Raw genomic sequence first — 20,549 nt, 5'->3', positions numbered from 1 at the left:
GTCAGGCTGGGCTCAAACTCCTGACCTCAGGTGATCCACCCGCCTTGGCCTCCCAAAGTGCTGGGATTACAGACCTGAGCCACCATGCCCGGCAGGGCCAGGTTTCTATCTCAGGACATAATCCTGTCTTCATTCTTTTTAATGGCTTTGTCTCTTGCTGTGTGATGTTGGACTAGTTGTTTAACCTCTCTGAGACTTGGTGTGCTTAATCTCTAAAATGGGGACTAAAAATGTACTGTCGTACGGGGTGGGTGTGGTGGCCTGTAATCCCAACACTGTGGGGGGCTGAGGCAGGCAGATCCTGAGGTCAGGAGATAGAGATCATCCTGGCTAACATGGTGAAACCCCCTCTCTACTGAAAATACAAAAAATTAGCCAGGCATAGTGGCAAATGCCTGTAATCCCAGCTACTAGGGAGGCTGAGGGTAGAGAATCGTTTTTTTGTTTTTTTTTTTTTTTTTGGTTTTTTTTTTGAGACGGAGTTTCGCTCTTGTTACCCAGGGTGGAGTGCAATGGTGTGATCTCGGCTCACCGCAACCTCCCCCTCCTGGGTTCAGGCAATTCTCCTGCCTCAGCCTCCTGAGTAGCTGGGATTACAGGCACGTGCCACTGTGCCCAGCTACTTTTTTTGTATTTTTTGTAGAGACGGGGTTTCACCATGTTGACCAGGATGGTCTCGATCTCTTGACCTCGTTATCCACCCGCCTCAGCCTCCCAAAGTGCTGGGATTACAGGCGTGAGCCACCACGCCTGGCCAAGAATCGTTTTAACCTGGTATGTGGAAGGTGCAGTGAGCTGAGCTCCCTCCCCTGCACTCCAGCCTGGGTAACAAAGAGAGACTCAGTCTCAAAACCAACAAACAAACAGACAAACAAATAAGTAAAAATATATTGGCCACAGAGAGCTGTTGCCAGGATTAAATGAGTTAAAGGCATCTTGTACAGTGTCTGACACAAATTAAGTGCTCAAAAATGTTAGCTCTCATTGCTGGGAATAGCTCCATATCTGGCTGTACCATAATTTCTTTAACCAGTTCCATACCTATAGTTATTTATGTAATACAATGTTTTCAAAAGTGGCCACAACAGTTCCACCATCCTTACACACATGACTCCTTGCAGTATGATTTGATGTTTTTCTCATGAAGAGATGGAATCTATTTCTATTCTCCTTGAATCTGAGCTGGTCATGTGGCCGTCTTTGATCAATATAATGCAGTGAAATGACCCAATAGCATTTCTAAGCCTAGGTCTGAAGAGATCTTGCTGCTTTTGTTTTCTTTCTTTTGGAGGCCATCATGTAAGGAAGCCTGAGCTAGCTCACTGAAGAAGCAACCTGGAGGAGAACCAAGGCACTCAAGCCAACAGCCCCAACCAACTGCCAGACGTGTGAATGAGGCCGCAGAGGACTAACCAGTTTGCTGGCCTGCTCACTCGTGGCAAAAGTGACAGTAAGCCAGGAAAGACCACTTAGAGCAGAAAAGAGCTGTTCTGGCTGAGACATGTCCAAACTGCCAATCCACACCACACAAATATAAAATAAATTATTGTTGTAAGCCACTGTATTTTGGGGTGATTTTGTTAAGGAGCAATAGAAAGCTAATACACTTAGGTTCTTAGTGCAGTAATTAAGACTTTTGCCTGTAATCCTAGCACTTTGGGAGGCCAAGGCAGGAGAATTGCTTGAGCCTAGGAATTCAAGTCCAGCCCTGGCAACATAGCAAGACCCCATCTGTACAACAGTAACAATTCCAATAAATTAAAAATGAGCCAGGCATGGTGGTGCATGTCTGTAGTCCCAGCTACTCAGGAAGCTGAGGTGGGAGGATCGCTTAAGCACAGGAGTTCAAGGTTATAATGAGCTATGATCATGCCACTACACCCCAACCTGGACAACAGAGTAAGAGCCTGTCTCAAAAAAAAAAAAAAAAGGAGAGAAAGAGAGAGAGACTCTAATGGCCCAGGTTGAAATGCAGGCTCCATCTCTGGTATGTGGTCTTGGGCGTGGCCTGGGATCTCTGTGAACCTGAGTCTCCTCATTTGTACAGTGGGATACTTTTGGTTTCTACCTCATTAGGTTGACATGAGGATTAAGTGAGATGACGAACATTCAGTGTGTGGCACAGTGCAAATACTCTCAACATCTTAACTGTTGCTCTTGCTGCTGTTGTTTGCAGAAAGACTAGCCTGAGAGCTGTGATGTGGCAGGTCAGGGAGAGTAAGAGTTAAGGATAAATGTTAAGTCCACAACTAGGTGAACACTGGGGATGGGAAGCCTCTTGAGACCGGAGACCTACACAAGTCTGGCCTGGCAGATGCAGGAGTTGGGACTCAGTGACGTCCTGGAAGAGTATGAGGGGTTGTATATGTGCGCCCAGGTGAGCCCTCTGAATGAAATCAAGGACGGAGGCCAGAACTTAGAAGAAGAATGGACTGGCCGGGTGTGGTGGCTCACGCCTGTAATCCAAACACTTTGGAGGCCAAGGCAGGTGGATCACCTGAGGTCGGGAGTTCAAGACCAGCCTGACCAACATGGTGAAACCCCGTCTTAAAAAAATAAATAAATAAATAAAAAAGAAAAAGACAGAACTAATGCTGAGAGAGAGGCTGAGATCAGAAAGGCATGAAGGGCAAGCCCTGGGGAAAATCCTCACTACACTCTGGTGAAAACGCAGCTTCTTTTTCAGGGGACTTGAATCCGCTGCCCACCTCTCCCACCATATTTCTTCCTTTTTTTCCCTTTATTTGCAGTGCTTCAGCCACCACGGCCTTCTTCTTCAAACTTACCATGCTCTTTCCTGCCTTGGGATGTTTGCACTTACGATTCCCTTCTCAAAGGCACCTTCTGAACCCTCAATAAAGTTCTTTATTTCACAGCTACTTGTCTTTTCCTTTGCTAGCCCTTACTGCCACCTGAAGTCACTTTGTTTATGCATTTGTTTACCTGCGCATTACTTGCTTCTCACTTTAGAAGGTGAGCTCCACCAGTGACCAACTGGTATGTATCTTGCTCATAACACATCTCCAGTACCTAGCACAGTGTCTGGCTCATAGCAAATAAATAGTTGTGAGTTGAACAAATGTGAATATAGTTGGGAAAAAAAGAAAGCCACGAGAGCCAAAAATATATGGTCGAGAGGTAGGTAGAAGGGTAATCATTTCCTGGAAGATGACCTCTCAGAAACTTTAGGATTATCTTGTATAACCTCCTCTGTCCACAAGTGGGGGAAATTGAGGCCCAGAGGTGAGGAGTCACCAGTCGAAGTACACCCAGAGAACAACTGTTGTGGGTTCCCAAGCAATTGGGATGAGATGTTACAAGCCTAACTAGCAGATGAGGCCTAGAGAAGGCCACAGCCACCTCCCTAAGGCCATCACCATAAGCCTGCAGCCACCACCAGCCCTAACCCCACATGGGGAGGAGGTGCTTCTTTGGGAGCAGAGGTGCTAGTCAGCTGACAAACTGTGAAAGGAGGGCTGTGGAGGGTGGAGAGGCCTATTTCTGAGACAAGCAGCTATTCTGAGACAGCTAGGGATAATGGTTGGTACTGAAATAACCCGGTCTCCTCACTCTCGTTCCAGTGCTCACACATCTGTCCCACCAGAGGTGAAACTAACACTCGAACTCCTTTCAGCAACACTTAGACACCCCTTCTTTTAGCAGGGCCTGCAAAAGAGAGGTTGATCATCAGATGGAGCCCTGTCCAGTGCGGTCTCACAGTCTGGTGGAGGAGACAGACTAAGGTGCTCAGGCTACTGACTGATGGTGCCTGGGTTTGAGGGAGTTCAACAGAGAGAAGATCCCGAGAGGAAAGGATCCCTGAATTAATTCAATTGGCATACATAAATCACCCAGTCCATGAGGTGACAATAAGAGAAGTAATTGCCAGTAAAGGGAGGGAGGCAGCACAGTCAAGTTCCAGGAATTGTCTGCAATCTTAGTGGGTGGAAGCTGCAGGAATTTGAGACGAGAGTGGCCAAATAGGAGGCTGGAAAGGAGGGTTTGGCCAAATTATGGAGGACCGTGAATGTCAAGTGAAGAGTGTGGGCTATCTTTGGTGCACAAAAGAGGTCCATGGGAGATTTTTGATGAGGAGGAGATCATGATGAGCTTTGCACGGTAGAAAGTGCTCTGTGGCTGTTTTGGGGAGGTAGCTCGGGCAAGGAGAGCAGGGGTGGATGGCAGATAGAAGGGAAAAAACACTGTATTCTGGACGCAGAGCTCTAGGCAGGACTCCTGCACGAGGAAGGAATTGGGCTTCGGTCTCTTGAAAGCTAGTATTCCCACTTCCCAAACTCCTGTGCCACGCCCTTCCTGGGGTCCAACTTTCATTCACTTCTTCCGAACTCCAAGTTTGAACAGAAAAAGTGTCGCTGAAACCCTAATTTTAAACGAGGGGTCAAAGCAACAGAGACTTCAGCTCCCAGAATGCTTCACTCTTCAGCTCTGCAGGTCGCGCATGGTACTTTTCAAGAAAGGCGTGGCCAGCAGGGTGAAGTGCGGGAAACCTGGGTACCGCCATCGTAGCTTGGGTCAAACCAACTGTTCACCTAGTGGGAGGTTCATGTTCTCTCTGTCGTCACTTGTTAACACTATTGAAATAAAATGCGATTAACTATTGCAAGTCTCTTTATTCTCCTCTACGTTGAGAATTCTTTCTATTTTACATCCTAGGCTGGAACTGAATCCCTAAGGTTACAATAGGACATCCCAGCATGGCAGCACTCAGCGAGATTCCTCTAGGGGCGGAGTCGGAAACTGTCTCGCTCCGCCTCCTGGTAGGAGGGGGTTTCCGTTTCCGGCAGCAGCGGCTGCAGCCTCGCTCTGGTCCCTGCGGCTGGCAGCCGAGCCGTGTGTCTCCTCCTCCGCCGCCGCCATATTGTCTGTGTGAGCAAAGGGGAGAGCGGCCACTGCCGCTGCCGCTTCCACCACAGGTACCTTGGGACCCGCCAGGCGAGGTCGTTGGAGGGTGGGGTGGGCCCAGGATAGGGCAGCGGAGCTTGGCCGCCCCTCACGCTTTCAGCAGACTCTCGAGCAACCCGTCGCCTTCCCCTGCCCCCACCTTCATATATACACCAACCGAGGCCCCTGCAGCTCATCGGGGAGGCCCGGCGCCACCCCCCAGGGCGGAGGGCGAGGTTTGGGGGCAGAGGGCTACGTGAGGGTGGGAACCGGCTGCCAGAGTCCAGCTGATTGCGGAGGAGAGGGCCGGACTGGGTGGGGACTAGGGGACAACTTGGAGGAGGGGGTCGTCCGAGGGGGAAGGGAGCTTGAGGGGTGGGGCCGCCGAGGGGTGCTGGGAGAGGGTGCAGAGGGAGTGGTGCCTGCTGGGTAGTGTGCGGTGAACCCTCCCGCGGAACTGGGCAGCTGGAGTAGGGGCCTTCCTAGGGTCCCTCTGGGCGGGGCTGAGCTTCCCACCTGCAGAGTGGGTGCGAAGTGGGGAGAACCCCAGGCGGGGTTGCTGGGGAGAAAGGGGAAAGGGACCAAGTCGTGGGGCAGAACGTCTGAGGTTGGAGTTAAGGACTAGTTAGGAACCTGGATAGAAAAAGAAGTATGGAGAGAATGAAAGCCTGGCTAAGAGTATACATAGGTTAGTTGGTGACCTTTTGAAAGAGTAGGACTTTTCAATTTTGTTTTTCGTTGTGTGTTTTCGCAGTGTTGGAACATTTTTAGATTAAGTAGGTGATGGGTGGAGCTTCTGTAGTTTGTTTTGGGGAAGCGAAGTCAGGGTCTGGAGAAGTTGCATCTTGGTTGTCGCTTTGTGTGGAGGAAGAGTTCTGAAAAGGAGGTGACAAATTATTTGGGAAGACTTGATTACTTTTCAACTGTTTAATTCTACGAGAATGGGACGTGGGGAGAGGAAATGAAAACTAAGAAGGGAAGATTTTTTCCAAGAATTAGAGACTTCATTTCATCTAAGGAGTTCAGTATAGGCCAGTGGTTAAAAACCAGACTGCCTAGGTGCTCAAATATCAGGGCTATTGCTACTTAGCTGTGTGACCTAAACTGTCTAAGCTTCAGTTTTCCTGTCTGTAAAATGGGGATGATGGTATTTCCTAGCTTATGAGTTTATGGAGAGCAGTAAAGAAGACAATTTGTGTCAAGTGCTTCCTACAGTGTCTGGCAGGTAGTAAGTGCTTGGTGGCTTTTACCTGTCACTGTAAAGGGACTAGCTGGTATATTTGGAACTCTTCTGTTCTAGGTAAAATTTGTAGTCAAGAATTTGACTGTAGACAGGGCCTTAGAATATTATCTTCGTAGTTGTTGTAGGCTTTTGTTGTAAGTCATTTGGCTTTACTGGCTTGGTGGACCTGGGGCTGAAAGTCCAGTACCAATACCAGCTCTCCTCTGTGGTATTCTCAAAAGTTCACCTGCAGTCTTAGCAGGGCATGTTTGTCCTTCTTTGACTTTAAAATACTTGGCTTTGGCTTGCGATTGGGGGAGGGTGTGTGACTTGAAGAAAGAATGAAAGATTGGAAATTTGCTTAGATTGATTAATCAACTGATTACAAAATTAGGTCACCCTGAGGTGACTTTTCTTTAACAACAAAAAAATGCCTAGTTATGTCCTCTTTTGTGGAATACAGAGAAGAGAATTACACATTTAAGGAGGAGCATAGGTTAGCTTCTAAGTTGTTATGGGTGAAATGCCTTGCAATTTGGGGATGAAAGAGGTGGCAACTCCTTTTCCGTAGTGTGTGTTTAGTTCTTTTGCCTACTCATCCAGAGTGAGTCTTTGGTTTTACTATTGTCTCTATCTCTGAACATACACCTCTGTGTTACGTAAGTAAAGACCTATGTATAAATATTTAACGTAAGTAAAATATATATACCTTTATTTCATACTCGTTTAAAGAAAGGGATGATTTTCTGTAGGAAGTGAATTTAAACCCTTCCATGGGACTGGAATTTGTAGTAGGCAAAGTAACATCTACCTCTTCCCAAGATGTCCATACCTTAATCCCCAGAATCTGTAACTATCCTCTGTTACATATGTTACATGGCAAAAGGAACTTGGCAGGTGTAATTAAGGTTAAGAATCTGAAAATAGAAAAAATTATCCTGGATTCTCTGGGTGGGCTGAATGTAATCACATGAGTCCTTGAAACCCTAATTTTAAATGAGAACTTTGTCCAGCTGGTGTCAGAGAAATGGGCAGAAAAGGAAATCAGAGAGATTTGAAGGACTCTATTTGCCTTTGTTAGAGAGGACCACATGGAAAGGTCCCCAGAGAAGGAATGTGGGCAGCCTCTAGTAGCAAAGACCAGTTCCTGCTGACAACCAGCAAGAAATGGGAACCTCAGTCCTGCAACCAGAAGGAACTGAATTTGGCCAACAACCTGATTGAGCTTGGAAGTTAATTTTTTCCCAGAGTTTCCTTGAGACACCTTGATTTTTGGCCTCTTGAGACCCTACACAGAAGACCTAGCCAAGCCCACCCAACTTCTGACCTACAATAACTGTGAGATAATAAACTTGTGTTATTTTTAGCCCCTACATTTGTAGTAATTTGTTACAGCAGCAGCAGAACACTAGTATTGATTTTGGTACCAGGAGTGGGGTACTATTACCTAAAAATGGAAGTGGCAATGGATAAAGGTTAGAATAACTTTGAGGGGCATGATAGGAAAGGCCTAGAACACAGGAGGATTGCTTGAGGCCAGGAAGTCAAGGCTTCAATGAGCAGTAATGGCACCACTGCACTCCAACCTGGGTGGCAGAGCAAGACCCTGTCAAAAAAAGAAAAAAAAAGTGGCAGGGTGTGGTGACTCATGCCTGTAGTCCCAGCACTTTGGGAGGCCTAGCAGGCAGATCACGAGGTCAGGAGTTCGAGACCAGCCTGGCCAATATGGTGAAACTCCGTCTCTACTAAAATTACAAAAATTAGCTGGGTGTGGTAGTGTGCACCTGTAATCCCAATTACTCCAGAGGCTAAGGCAGGAGAATCACTTGAACCTGGGAGCAGAGTTTGCAGTGAGCTGAGATTGTGCCACTGCACTGCAGCCTGGGCAGCAGAGTGAGACTCTGTCTCAAAAAAAGAAAGAAAAAAGAAAAGGCCTGGGACAGATTTTTAGTAGCAATATGGATGTTAATGACTCTGATAGCGAAGGCTCAGACAGAAGTGAGGTCTTCCTTATTGGAAACTGGCAGAAAGGGATCCTTGTTACATAGTAGCAACTAAGTTTAGCAGAATTCTATCCTGTGGTTATATGGAAAGCCAAATTTGTAAGTGATGAACTTGTGTATTTAGCTGGGATTTCCAAGGAAAGTATTAAAGGTGCAGCTTGGTTTATTTGTGAATGTGAACTTTAATGGCGTGAACCCCTGTGAAATTCTTGCATAGCTCATTAGGTTCTTGAGAATTTTATGCTAACATAAACAATTCTAGTTTGTATTGAAAGAGATAGTGCCAGGCGTGGTGGCTCATGCTTGTAATCCCAGCACTTTGGAAGGCTGAGGCAGGCGGATCACCTGAGGTCAGGAGTTTGAGACCAGCCTGGCCAATATGGTGAAACCCCATCTGTACTAAAAAAAATTAGCCAGGTGTGGTGGCACTCGCCTGTAATCCCAGCTACATTGGAGGCTGAGGCAGGAGAATCGCTTGAACTCAGGAGGCAGAGGTTGCAGTGAGCTGAAATTGTGCCACTGCACTCCAGCCTGGTCGACTGAGTGAAACTCCATCTCAAAAAAAAAGAGAGAAAGTAATAGGGCTGTTGGACCCCCCCCCCCCAAATTCTGATAGGAAGCAGACTGATAAAACTACTCACATGTGAATGTGTTGCTTTCCATAAAAAAAGAAGGGTGACTCAGATGGAGATAGAAAGGAGAGCCTAGTCGGGTGGAGCTAAAAGCTGGAGAGGATTTTTACCAGGCTTTGAAATGGAATGGAGATACCCGAGATTTTGAAACTGCTTTGAACCCTTGCCTCTGTTTTCTTTTACATTTTACCCATTTGAACTGGAATTCTGTTAACCGTTATTCTATATATGTCTCTCAATAGTATGTTGGGAGCAGAGAACTTGTTTAGTAATTTTGCCCCAGGAGTTGTACCTACTGTATTACCTCCAGAACCTCATCCACACCTGAATAGATGAATGAGATTTGGGACTTCTGAAATAATGAACTTTAGATGGAAAACCTTTGGGACCTTAGGATGGGAGGATGTATTTTGCATTTGGGAGAGAGATGAATCCTTGGAATCCAGAAGGCAGACTGCGGTAGGCGGAATGGCTCCCCTACAATTTCCATACTATAAACCCGGGAACCTGAATGTGTTATGTAGCAAAAGAGACTTCATAGATTTAATTGAAGTTAAGGATCTTAAAATGGATAGATTATTTTAGATTTTCTGGGTGGGTTTGTTCTACTCACATGAGCACTTAAAAGCAGAGAACTTTTTCAGGCTGGTGTCAGAGATGAAGCAGAAGGGGAAGTCAGAGATTTGAAGCATGGTAAGGATTCAACATGCCGTTACTGGAGGGGGCCAAATGGAAAGCATGAGAGAGAGAATGCAGGCAGCCTCTAGTAGAAAAGGCCAGTACCAGTTGATTACCAGCAAGGAAGTGGGAACCTCAGTCCTACAGCTGTAAGGAGCTAAATTCAGCCAATAGCTTAAATGAATGTGGAAGCGGATTTCCCCCAGAGTTTCCAGCAGGGAACCAGCCCAGTGAATACCTTGATTTAGCCCTTGTGAGACCCAGTCAAGCCTGCTGAATTCTGTAACATAATAAATTTGTGTTGTGTTGTGATAATTTGTTATGACAATGGAAAACAAATACAGGGTTTTTGCTGGTTTTATTTCAGAATCTTTGGGATATTATTTGCTAGAGGACGAAGATAGTCAAGATTCTACCAAGTGATTTAGTTCTGGAAGACTCCACAGAATAATGGAAACCTGTGCCTCTTTCTTGATGTTTAAATATTATTATTGTCCTTAGATGCAGTTTGAAGGAGCTTGATGACCAGCTTGGTGAAATTTAGTTTCTGAACATCTAGGACATAGGTAGGATTTCTGTAAATTGGAGGTTCTTCCATATCTTGCATTAATGACATAATTTCTTCATTAATTTTTATTGGCTTAATAAAACAATGGGCTTATATGACAACCTTTTAAAGGTTTATTTCTTGTTTTTTAGAGGAGATGGAAGTGGGTGATATATTTTTGTGAATTTGTTACTGTTCTCTCATAGCTCCCACCCCACCCTAGCTTAACTCAAAGCTGTAAGATCTTTTCTCCCTGTCACTGTGGAGGTTGTTGAGGTTAAGAGCCAGATCTACAGAATGGAGTTTCTAGCTTTAAGGAAGTCTTGTTTTTGTTCTTTAACGGTATCCTATTGATTGGATTCATAAAATGTGGACTAATGAAACTTTACTCAGAGGGTGAAGGAAATTAGACCATTTCTTCTGAGTTATTACCTGAATAGAAAGATGATGACAAGATTAGCATTTCAGGGTATGGAAGACTTTAGAGATTATGTTTGACTTTGGGTTTAGAGTAAGGGAAATTGGACCACATGAATGTTAACTGATCTACCAAGCTATCTCAGCCCTAGAGCTAATCTAGAATCCTGGTCCAGCCAGTAGAGTCATGACTTTTGAACTATGTTCCCTGAGTACCACTGTCTTACCTAGGACAGCTTACTTTATCTCTCTGTGTCTGTTTTCTTCATGGGGTCATTGTCGGGATTAATTGAGATAATGCATGTAACATACTTAGCACAGTACCTAACACAGGAAATGCCCTCAAAATGTTAACTGTTGGCCGGGCATGGTGGCTCACGCCTTGATCCCAGCTCTTTGAGAGGCTGAGGTGGGCGGATTACTTGAGGTCAGGAGTTCAAGACCAGACTGGCCAACATGGTAAAACCCTGTCTCTACTAAAATTAGGCAGATGTGGTGGTGGGAGCCTGTAGTATCAGCTACTCAGGAGGCTGAGGCAGAAGAATCACTTGAACCTGGGAGACAGGTTGGTTGCAGTGAGCCAAGATTGTGCCAGTGCACTTCAGCTTGGGGGACAGAGTGAGACTCAGTCCCACAAAAAAAAAAAAAAAAAAAAAAAGAAAGAAAGAAAGAAAAAGAAAAAATGTTAACTCTCTATAATATTTATGGTAACTCTTGACAACTGTGTGCATAAATATTACAGTATGATTTGTACAAGTTCAGATACTGAAAACCCATATGAATTGCCATTGAATTAGGTAAGGCTTAGTATTTTAAGGTAAAAAATAATGTGATACTTGATTTGAAATGAGAAACTGGTTTTTGATCTGTCACAATTCATGGGAAACCTGGACCAGGTTTGTTTCATGAGAGTATTAATGTGTTCTTACACCTAAATTTCTTGGAACTCCTGAGATGGATAATTTCAAAAGTAGCATGTCACTTTGTTTCTTACAGAGAAATCTAGGCCAGCCAACTTTTCAAATGAAGAGATTCCTCTAGGATTATTAAGGAAAAGTAGCTGCTGTCATTGTAACAAAGGATGTATTTGCACTGGGTTATAGACAAATGGTAGTTTTCGTATGTTGAATGCCCCCAAGTAGAATTCAGCAGATCTAGTTGTTGGCCAGATGTACTTTTTTTTTTTTTAAACATCTAGAAGTCAAAGATTGAGTTTTTAAAAAAGTTTAAGGTGAAAGACTGCTAGGAGTGGCATTTTAACTGGTTTCTACAAATTATTTCAGTCTTAGACATTTAAAAAAAACCCTACTTAGCAACAGTTGCTATGGTAGGCAAGCTTGTTTACATTAGTGGTGATGATGCTTTTTTGCATAGAAAATATTGTATTATCTGAGGTGATGGCGTTTTGGTTAAGTACCAGGGTGCACGTTAGATTAATGTTTTATAATTTTGTATGTGTGACATCTTAAATGTCCTTATATTGGCTGCTCTTTTCTTTTTATACTTTCTTGTCTTGTGGGTTTTTCTGACAGGTTTTTATTAGCTGAAACATTTTAATTTGCTTGGAAAAGTGAATGCTTGGAATTTTCCTGAAGTTATGACTAATGCTTTAATGGGCATTTCTCAATTTAGCTATCTCATCAATGTTCTATAAATTTTAAGAAAGCTACCCTGTTTAAAATGAATGGGTAAATTATTTTCCAAAAAAATGTTATCATGCCATATCCAAAAGTACCAGATAGTCATTTTGGGTTATTGAATTCATAACCACTCAAAAGATGTTATTCATTCAACAGATCCTTAGTGCCTGCTAAATTTCTGGCAGGTATGGTGCTAAAGATCTCCAAACTGTCGCTGCCCTCCAAGCTCACAACTGAGTGACATTTTCTAATAATAGACATATCATACCACAACTTAGTAGCTTTTGGAGGTGTTTTCTTATGATAACGCCTATTTGCTTTGTATCTTAGGTACAGTTTCTGAAACAGCTACAGAAATGGGAAGGGGGTAGAATAGAGAATTAACTGAGATTGCTGGTGGGGTAGGGAAGGCAGCAGGCTAGTGGGAAAGAACCCCTACTTTGAGTTTGAGGGAGTTTACTTAACCTTTTCAAGTCTGGGAGTTCTTGCCTCTACAGTTGGGATAGCAACTACTTTGGGCAACTTAGTAACCTTCAGTTTCTTCATCTGTAAAATAAGAATTAGTAGTACCTACCTTAGGATTTATGTGAGGATTAGTAACTAGAGTGCCAGTTAGTGTTATTATTGAGGATTAAAGGAGAAAATTTATAAAATGTCTGGCATTTAGGTGTACAACGTTAGTTCTTTCCCTTCCCTTTAGAGAAAACAATGTGTTTATTGCCAGTGCTGCTATTTTTCATTCTTTATTTTCATTTTCTGCTGCCAAGAGTTCTTATTTTTTTAATGAGACTTTTGACCTGTACTTCCTGTTTCTAATGTAGCCTGCTGGGCAGGTATGAATTACTGCTTAGGGGTGGATCAGTATGTAACTCACGCCCAGTGTAGATTACCTCAATTACTTGTGTACAGTGTCTACTAGTTCGTCTTGGTGAGTCTAGGGTTCTTTTGCTTCCAGATAGAGAAGGTAATCTTCCCATCTCTGACTCAGGAAAAGGTTTAGCTTTGCTCACCTATAGGCTTGTGAATATAGATCAGAGGTCTTACTCTCAGTTCTTTGATCACAGTTTGGGAATTACTTGAGTATTGTGTGTCAGAGCTGTATTTGGAGGAGGCCATCTCCTTGCGTTAACATCTTCTCTATGTCTTTCTCTCTCAGGTAATCCACTAACTTGCTTTCTTGTTTGCTCAGTATTACTAAGTGATAAACTGTAGGCAGGCTAGGAACTTGTATTTATCAGCACTTTCAAACTTTTTTCTTCCTTTTTTTTTTCTTGAGATTGAGTGTCTATCCATTACACAGGCTGGAGTGCAGTGGTGCAATCTCTGCCTCCTGGGAAACTGTCTCAGCCTCCCTAGAAACTGGGATTGTAGGCGTGGGCCACCACACCTGGCTAATTTTTGTATTTTTATTAGAGACGGAGTTTCGCCATGTTGGCTAGGCTGGTCTCAAACTCCTGACCTCAGGTGGTCTGCCGGCCTCACCTCACAAAGTGCCAGGATTACAGGTGTGAGCCACCACACCTGGCCAGTGTTTTTGTATTTATGATTATATGGAATGACTACAAATGACCATCTGCTTTGGAGTTGTCTACCTTAAAAAAAAAAAAAAAAAAAATGAAAATATGCTATTGGCTAGCAGTTAAAAGTATTCAGATGTGTGTTTTGCTATATAATTTATTGTCAGAAGGTTATCAATGTCAAATAAAATGTTTTCATTATTTGCTTCTATTTGTCTCTCTTCCTGACCAGTTCATTTTCCTTGCGGTGAAGCCATCTTGACCTGGGGTTTTCTTTATGGGTAGTTTTTAATTTTTTTTTTTTTAGAGGCAAGGTCTTACCATGTTGCCCAGGCTGGTCTCAAACTCCTGGACTCAAGCAGTCCTCTTACCTCTTAACTCAGCCTCCCAAAGTGCTGAGATTACAGACATGAGTCACCACATCTGGGCTGAAGAATTTTTAAACACCACAGCTAAGTCCCTGAGCATTCATCTCCAGCTACCTGTATGCCCTTGTTATATACAGTTGTTATCCTAGTGTTTTTTTTCACAGCCATCTTTTAGGACTGTTTTTGGAAAACATTTATTACATGGACCTTCATATATATTCAAAACTTTAGGATTTGTTGCATCTGGAGCCCAAAGCTGAGGCCTACAGGAGCCACCAGCCCCCAGCCAGCATGGGGGACATGTGTCAGTTGTGTTCCTTTCTCCCCTCAGCAGCCACACAGAAAATCTTTTCAATCTTTTAAAATCTGATTTTTATACAATTGTGGCCTAGTGGCCAGCCTATTCAGGTAAGAGAATAATGAAGAACCCTGACTCTTGAAACTCAAAACTCCACTCTCACTTTGCCTCCAAATTTAAAGCAGTTCATTTTATTATAGTATTTTGGATAGGCTGTTAATAAATCAGTTTGGAGAATTAAGGAAATAATATTAAATTTAGTGAAAAGAACCTATTTAGGCTTTGAATCCTAAACAGATCTGGCTTCCATCACTTACTAATCCTGTGGTTTTCAGCAGATGATTTAACGTCTGAATCTGTTTATTTCTAAAATCAAAATATACATCTGATACTGTGTTGGTTTATAAGAGGCATTCAAATGGTCGCAAGTAGTTATTACATTCATAAATGTTGGATTTTTCTTTAGATTACTATATATCCCAAATGAAGTTTTCCATCTTTTGGTTCCAGAGGGTTATAGCCGGTGGAATAAAGTTTCACATTGTGACTTTATTTTGCTTGTGTTCCATGGTAAAAAGGCATATAGATGATGACTTCTGTCCATCATTTATTATATTTGATATTATAGGAGACAGTACTGAGTTCAAATTTCTCTTAGGTGTTTAGAGTAGAACTGTGTTAATCCAAATCAAACTGCTTGGGTTTTCTTCTACGGCCTCCCTTCATTGGAAGACCTCTCATTGTTGCTGTGTTACTTATATCATACTGACACTCTGATTCCTTTTCTGGGTTGAAGGTGGAGAAATATAATTCACACAAAAGGCCCAAATGTTAATGTTTTCTGTTTTTTTTTTTTTCTTTTTCCTGTTTTACTGTACCTCCTGGTTTGTTTTATGGAAGTGATACTTATGTGTATTGTTTTAATATTTATTATTTTAAGACAGAGTCTCACTCTGTCACCGAGGCTGGAATGCAGTGGCATGGTCTCAGCTCACTGCAACCTCTGCCTTCTGGGTTCAAGTGGTGCTACTGCCTCAGCCACCCAAGTAGCTGGGACTACAGGCGTGTGACACCAAGCCTAGCTAATTTTTGTATTTTTAGTAGAGACAGGGTTTTGCCATGTTGGCCAGGCTGGTCTTGAACTCTTGGCCTCAGGTGATCCGCCTGCCTTGGCCTCCCAGAGTTCTGGGATTACAGGTGTGAGCCACTGCACCTGGCCTATATGTATTGGTGTGTTTGTTTGTTTGTTTTGTTTTGTTTTTAGACGGAGTCTCACTCTGTCACCAGGCTGGAGTGCAGTGGCGCGATCTCAACTCACTGCAACCTCTGTCTCCCAGGTTCAAGCGATTCTCCTGCCTCAGTTTCCCGAGTAGCTGGGATGGGACTACAGGGGCACACTACCACACCCTGCTAATTTTTGTATTTTTAGTAGAGACAGGGTTTCACCATGTTGGCCAGGATGGTCTTGATCTCCTGACCTTGTGATCCGCCCTCCTTGGCCTCCCAAAGTGCTGGGATGACAGGCGTGAGCCACTGCGCCTGGCCGTGTAATGTCTTTAAAAACAATAAAGTTGGATGTTTTGTAGGTAGGAATAAAAGCAGAAGGCCCTGAGGGGCATGTTAGGATTTATCATCTCCTAAAATTAAATATCCTGCAAGTTTACACAAGCAGTAACTTCATGAGTTATCCAGTACTACTGTGAATATTTATGTTCCAAATTCAGAACCTTAATCAGACCAGAAAAGACATATTCTTTTGGATTTGAACAGGTAGTTTTATTATTCAGCGTGTACTTAGTATCTTGGGGACTTTGAAGGTCAGAAAGTCAAGGGAACTGTCAAGGAGTTAGTTGTTAGTTTTTTGTTGTTTTTTTTTTAGCTGTATGTATCTCCCCAGTTTAAAAAACAAAAACAGTACTACTTATATGGCATTAGTATGATGGGTGAGAGAGAATGTTGTTGGCCATGGTTACCACCTTAAATTGAGATGGGAAAAAATCAATATGAAGTGGAGGAAAACAGCAGTAACTTCATTTAGTCATACATTTTTACCATTAACCTGTTTTCTTTTGGCTTATCCTTCTGAGCTAAGGTAAGGAGGCTTGGTTTGTCTTTGTTGTTTTCGTTTTTTTGTGTCAGTGACCTCCAAACAGATGATCTTCCAGATGAAATGGTTGCCTGTTAGTATATCTGGACTGTACTTAAAAGCTGCAAAAGGTGATTGCAATCTCTTGAAATAAGGGGAATGTGAAATAGTTTTCTCAACCTGCTGCATGGATTTTGATTATGCAGGTCGTGGTCTCCACAAGTTATTTAAACCAGAATTTATCAACCAGGTACTGTGTCAGGGTGCGTTACAGTTGTGTTGAAATACTGGTCCCCTCTCACCTGTGGCCATGCATGCAGAATAGTTTTGGATACAGCATGCAAACCAGTGACCTCAGATCCAGAGCAGTCTTGATCATTTACCTCAGTGTGCCATACAAATTTTATTTTCTCTGTCTTCACTCTAAAAAAGAATGAAAGCACTAATTTAGAAAGCTCAATAATTGGACTTCTTAACAGTTTTAAGATTCAAGGGGGTAACCAATCTTAAAATAATCTTGGCTTTAAGCTTTTAAGGCCATTTTAAGGTACCTCTCTGACCCCCAAGTAATTTTCTTTGCACATATGATTCAGAGGATATACTTTAAAATGCAAGACTGTAAACGATTTAAGGTTGGACACTAGTGAAGGAATTCAAGTTCTTATTTTCTTGGCAGTAATGTGAGGCAGAAGTAAAGTTCGCTTTTGTAAAACTGTTATCTCTACCTGACTAACTCTGAATGCCACTCTATCTTTTCTGAGGCTGACATTTTGTTAATCATTCATCAAGCTTGGGTCTCATACTGGAACATAAATTGAAGCCTAGGATACATTGTCTTCTTGTCTTCCTTCAGGGAAGAATGGCATATACTTAGTTTGAGCACTTAAATTTTTTAGTATTTATGTAAATCACCAAGTTCGCTTTCTTGGATGAGTTTGTTTGCCTAACTCAGGAATTATTAATTTTGCTGGAGTTTACAGATTTCCTGAGCCTATAATAATTTTTTTCTTCAAGAAATGTACATGTACATGCTACTTTATGTACATTTTTCAGAGAGTTCATGGCCACTGATCTCATTGTTGAACTCCGTTTTCAGTTCCCTAATGTCTCCCCCATTTTGTTATTTATTTATAAATTTATATATTTAGTATAGACCAGGGATTGATAGCTGAAATACCTTCAGGAGTCGAGCCAATAAGGTAAATGAAGAGTTGTCCAGGTTTCTGGGTGGTATCTCCATTGGGTGTTTTTTGAAAGGGGCCCATTGTTGGACAGTCACAGCTTAGCACATCCAGCTGGATTTTATCAGTGCAGGAATGAAGAATCATTGTTACCAGACAGGTAGCCCTACCTGTCCTCCCTCCTCCTCTCTTTTAAGAAATAGAAAGGGTTTTTTTGTTTTTTTGTTTGTTTGTTTTTAGTATTGGCAACTGTCACATTGAATAATATTATGTAAAATTTTAATACATAATTCAACTTAATACTTGATTCACATTTTTTTTTTGAGGTGGAATTTTGCTCTTGTTTCCCAGGCTGGAGTGCAGTGGTATAATCTCAGCTCACTACAGCCTCCACCTCCCAGGTTCAAGCGCTTCTTCTGCCTCAGGCTCCTGAGTGCTGGGATTACAGGTGCCCGCCACCAGGCCTGGTTAATTTTGTATTTTTAGTAGAGGTGGGGTTTCACCATGTTGGTCAGGCTGGTCACTAATGCCTGATTTCAGGTGATCTGCCTGCCTCGGCCTCCCAGACTGGTGGAATTACAGGCATGAGCCACTGTGCCTGGCCTCGAGTCACTTTGCGAAAACAGTGCGAAGGCTGGGCACTGTGGCTCATGGTGTAGTCCCAACACTTTGGAAGGCTGAGATGGGATGATCATTTGAAACCAGGAATTCAAGACCAGCCTGGGCAACATGGCAAAACCCCATCTCTACCAAAAATGCAAAAAATTAGATGGTTGTGGTGGCACACACCCGTAGTCCCAGCTACTTGGAAGACTGAGGTATGGGATCACTTTGGCTCAGGAGTGTGAGGCTGCAGTGAGGTGAGCTATGATCATGTTACTGCACTCCAGCCTGGGTAACAGAGCAAGGTCCTGACTCTAAAAAAAGGGAAAAAAGTGAAAAACATACACAAATGCACCTAGCGACATTATTCATAGTAGCCAAAAAGTAGAGACAGTCCAAATATCTGTCAGCTGATGAATGGTTAACCAAAATGTGGTGTCTTTATACAGTGAATTCAGCCATACAAGGGAATGAACTACTGATATTTGCAACAATGTGGATAACCTTGGAGACATTTTGCTAAGTAAAGGAGGCCACATATTGCATGATTCCATTTATGTGAAATGTCCATAATAGGCAAATATATGGAATAGAAAGCAGATTATTGGTTGCCAGAGGATTGTAGGAAGAGGCTGTTGGGAGTTACTCCTCTCAGGTACTAGGTTTCTTTTGGGGCGATGTGGTGTTCTGGAATCAGACAGTAGTGATGGTTTCACAGCATTGTAAATGTACTTAAAGCATGCCATTCTAGGGTACTGAATTGTACCCCAAAATGATTAGTTTTATGCAACATGGATTTTATCTCAGTTTTTAAAAAGTAATATTTGAGCCAGATAGGCGATATACACACAAGTAGTCCTCTTCCCAGTCATCTGTGGGAAATACATTCCAAGATCCTCCAGTGGATGCCTGAAACCACAGATAATACCAAACCTGATTATCATCAGTTGGAACAGTTTCTGTTCATGTTATCCACCTTCAAATTGAATGCCTTTTCCATCTTTTTTTTTTTTCCTGCATGAAGGTCTCATAAAGCCTTTTCCATCTTAACTAAGCATTTATCACATACTGTAGTCATAACTGTTGTAGTTTGAGGTATGATAGCAAAACAAGCATGGATTTATTTTTCACTGTTCATATTATCACTGATAGATTTGTTCTTACCACAGATCTCAGCAATTTCCGCATCCGATTTTTTTTTTCATATTAAGTCAAGAACTTTCACCTTTTTACTTAAAGGAAGCATTTTACAGCTTCACATTGGCATTTTCAGATTCTCAGCGTCGCTACTCTTGCACATTGGGGATTTCTTAAGTAAAATGAGGGTAACTTGAAGACAAGCACTGCAATACTGTAATATTCGAGTGACCAAGAAGGCTACCAACTAACTAATGAGCAAGTGGCATATACAGCTGGACAAAGGGATGATTCACATCCAGGCGGGATGGTACTAGATGGTGCAAGATTTCATCACATTACTCAGAACTGTATACAGTTTAAAACATGGCTGGGTGCAATGGCTCATGCCTGTATTGCCAGCACTTTCGGAGGGTAAGGTGGGAAGATTGCCTGAGCCCAGGAGTTCAGGACCTGCCCAGGCAACATAGTGAGAAGCCCCCCCCCCCGCTTTTTTTTTTTTTTTTTTTTTTGAGATGTAGTCTCACTCTGTTACCCAGGCTGGAGTACAGTGGCATGATCTTAGTTCACTGCAGCCTCCACCTCCCAGGTTAAAGCTGTTCTCCTGCCTCAGGCTCCCGAGTAGCTGGGACTGCAGGCTGCCACCATGCCCAGCTAATTTTTTGTATTTTTGGTAGAGATGGGGTTTCACTGTGTTAGCCAGGATAGTCTCAATTTCCTGACCTTGTGATCCACCTGCCTCAGCCTTCCAAAGTGCTGGGATTACAAGCATGATCCACAGCACCCAGCCTGAGAAACTTTATTTCCCAAAAAAAAAAAAAAAAAAAAATAGCCGAGAGTGGTGGTACATGCCTGTGGTCCCAGCTACAAGAGAGGCTGAGGTGGGAGGTAGAGGCTGCTACAGTGAGCCACGGTTGTACCACTGCACTCCAGCCTGGGTAACAGAATGAAACCCTGTCTCTAAAAGCAAAATAAAAAATAAAACGTATGAATTGTTTATTTCTGGAATTTTCCATTTAATATTTTCAGGCTGCAGTTGACTACGGGTAACTGAAACTGTGGGTCTGGGGATTGGCTGTGTTTGTGGTCACCAGTGTATAGTCCCTTGCTGTAGAATAGTAAAATAGGCTGTGAATCTACACAAATGTTTTCCAGTCACTACCTCTGACATTGGGAAGGTTATGCAGTTTTGCCTTCTGTAAAATGAAAAGTCATTACTTAGGTCATGGTCTTACTGGTTAAGTCATTACTTAGGTCATGGTCTTACTGGTTAAGTCATTACTTAGGTCATGGTCTTACTGGTTAAGTCATTACTTAG

At 42.8% G+C, this 20,549-nt stretch overlaps 1 protein-coding gene across 4 annotated transcripts in view; it reads left to right on the top strand.

Annotated features, from left to right (window-relative positions):
• The first annotated feature begins 4,815 nt into the window (after positions 1-4,815).
• Positions 4,816-20,549, top strand: part of CSNK2A1 (casein kinase 2 alpha 1) — a 72,923-nt gene continuing 57,189 nt past the window's right edge. For all 4 annotated transcript variants that reach the window (XM_078371160.1, XM_078371162.1, XM_078371159.1 and 1 more), the window contains exon 1: positions 4,816-4,934. The gene's annotated coding sequence lies outside the window, so the exon portion shown is untranslated. The remainder of the gene's footprint in view (positions 4,935-20,549) is intronic.

Source organism: Callithrix jacchus, chromosome 5, assembly GCF_049354715.1.
Source record: "Callithrix jacchus isolate 240 chromosome 5, calJac240_pri, whole genome shotgun sequence".
In the NCBI taxonomy this organism is placed as follows: Eukaryota; Metazoa; Chordata; class Mammalia; order Primates; family Cebidae; genus Callithrix; species Callithrix jacchus.
Note: the sequence above shows the minus strand (reverse complement) of the source record. Positions and strands in the feature narration are given on the sequence as shown.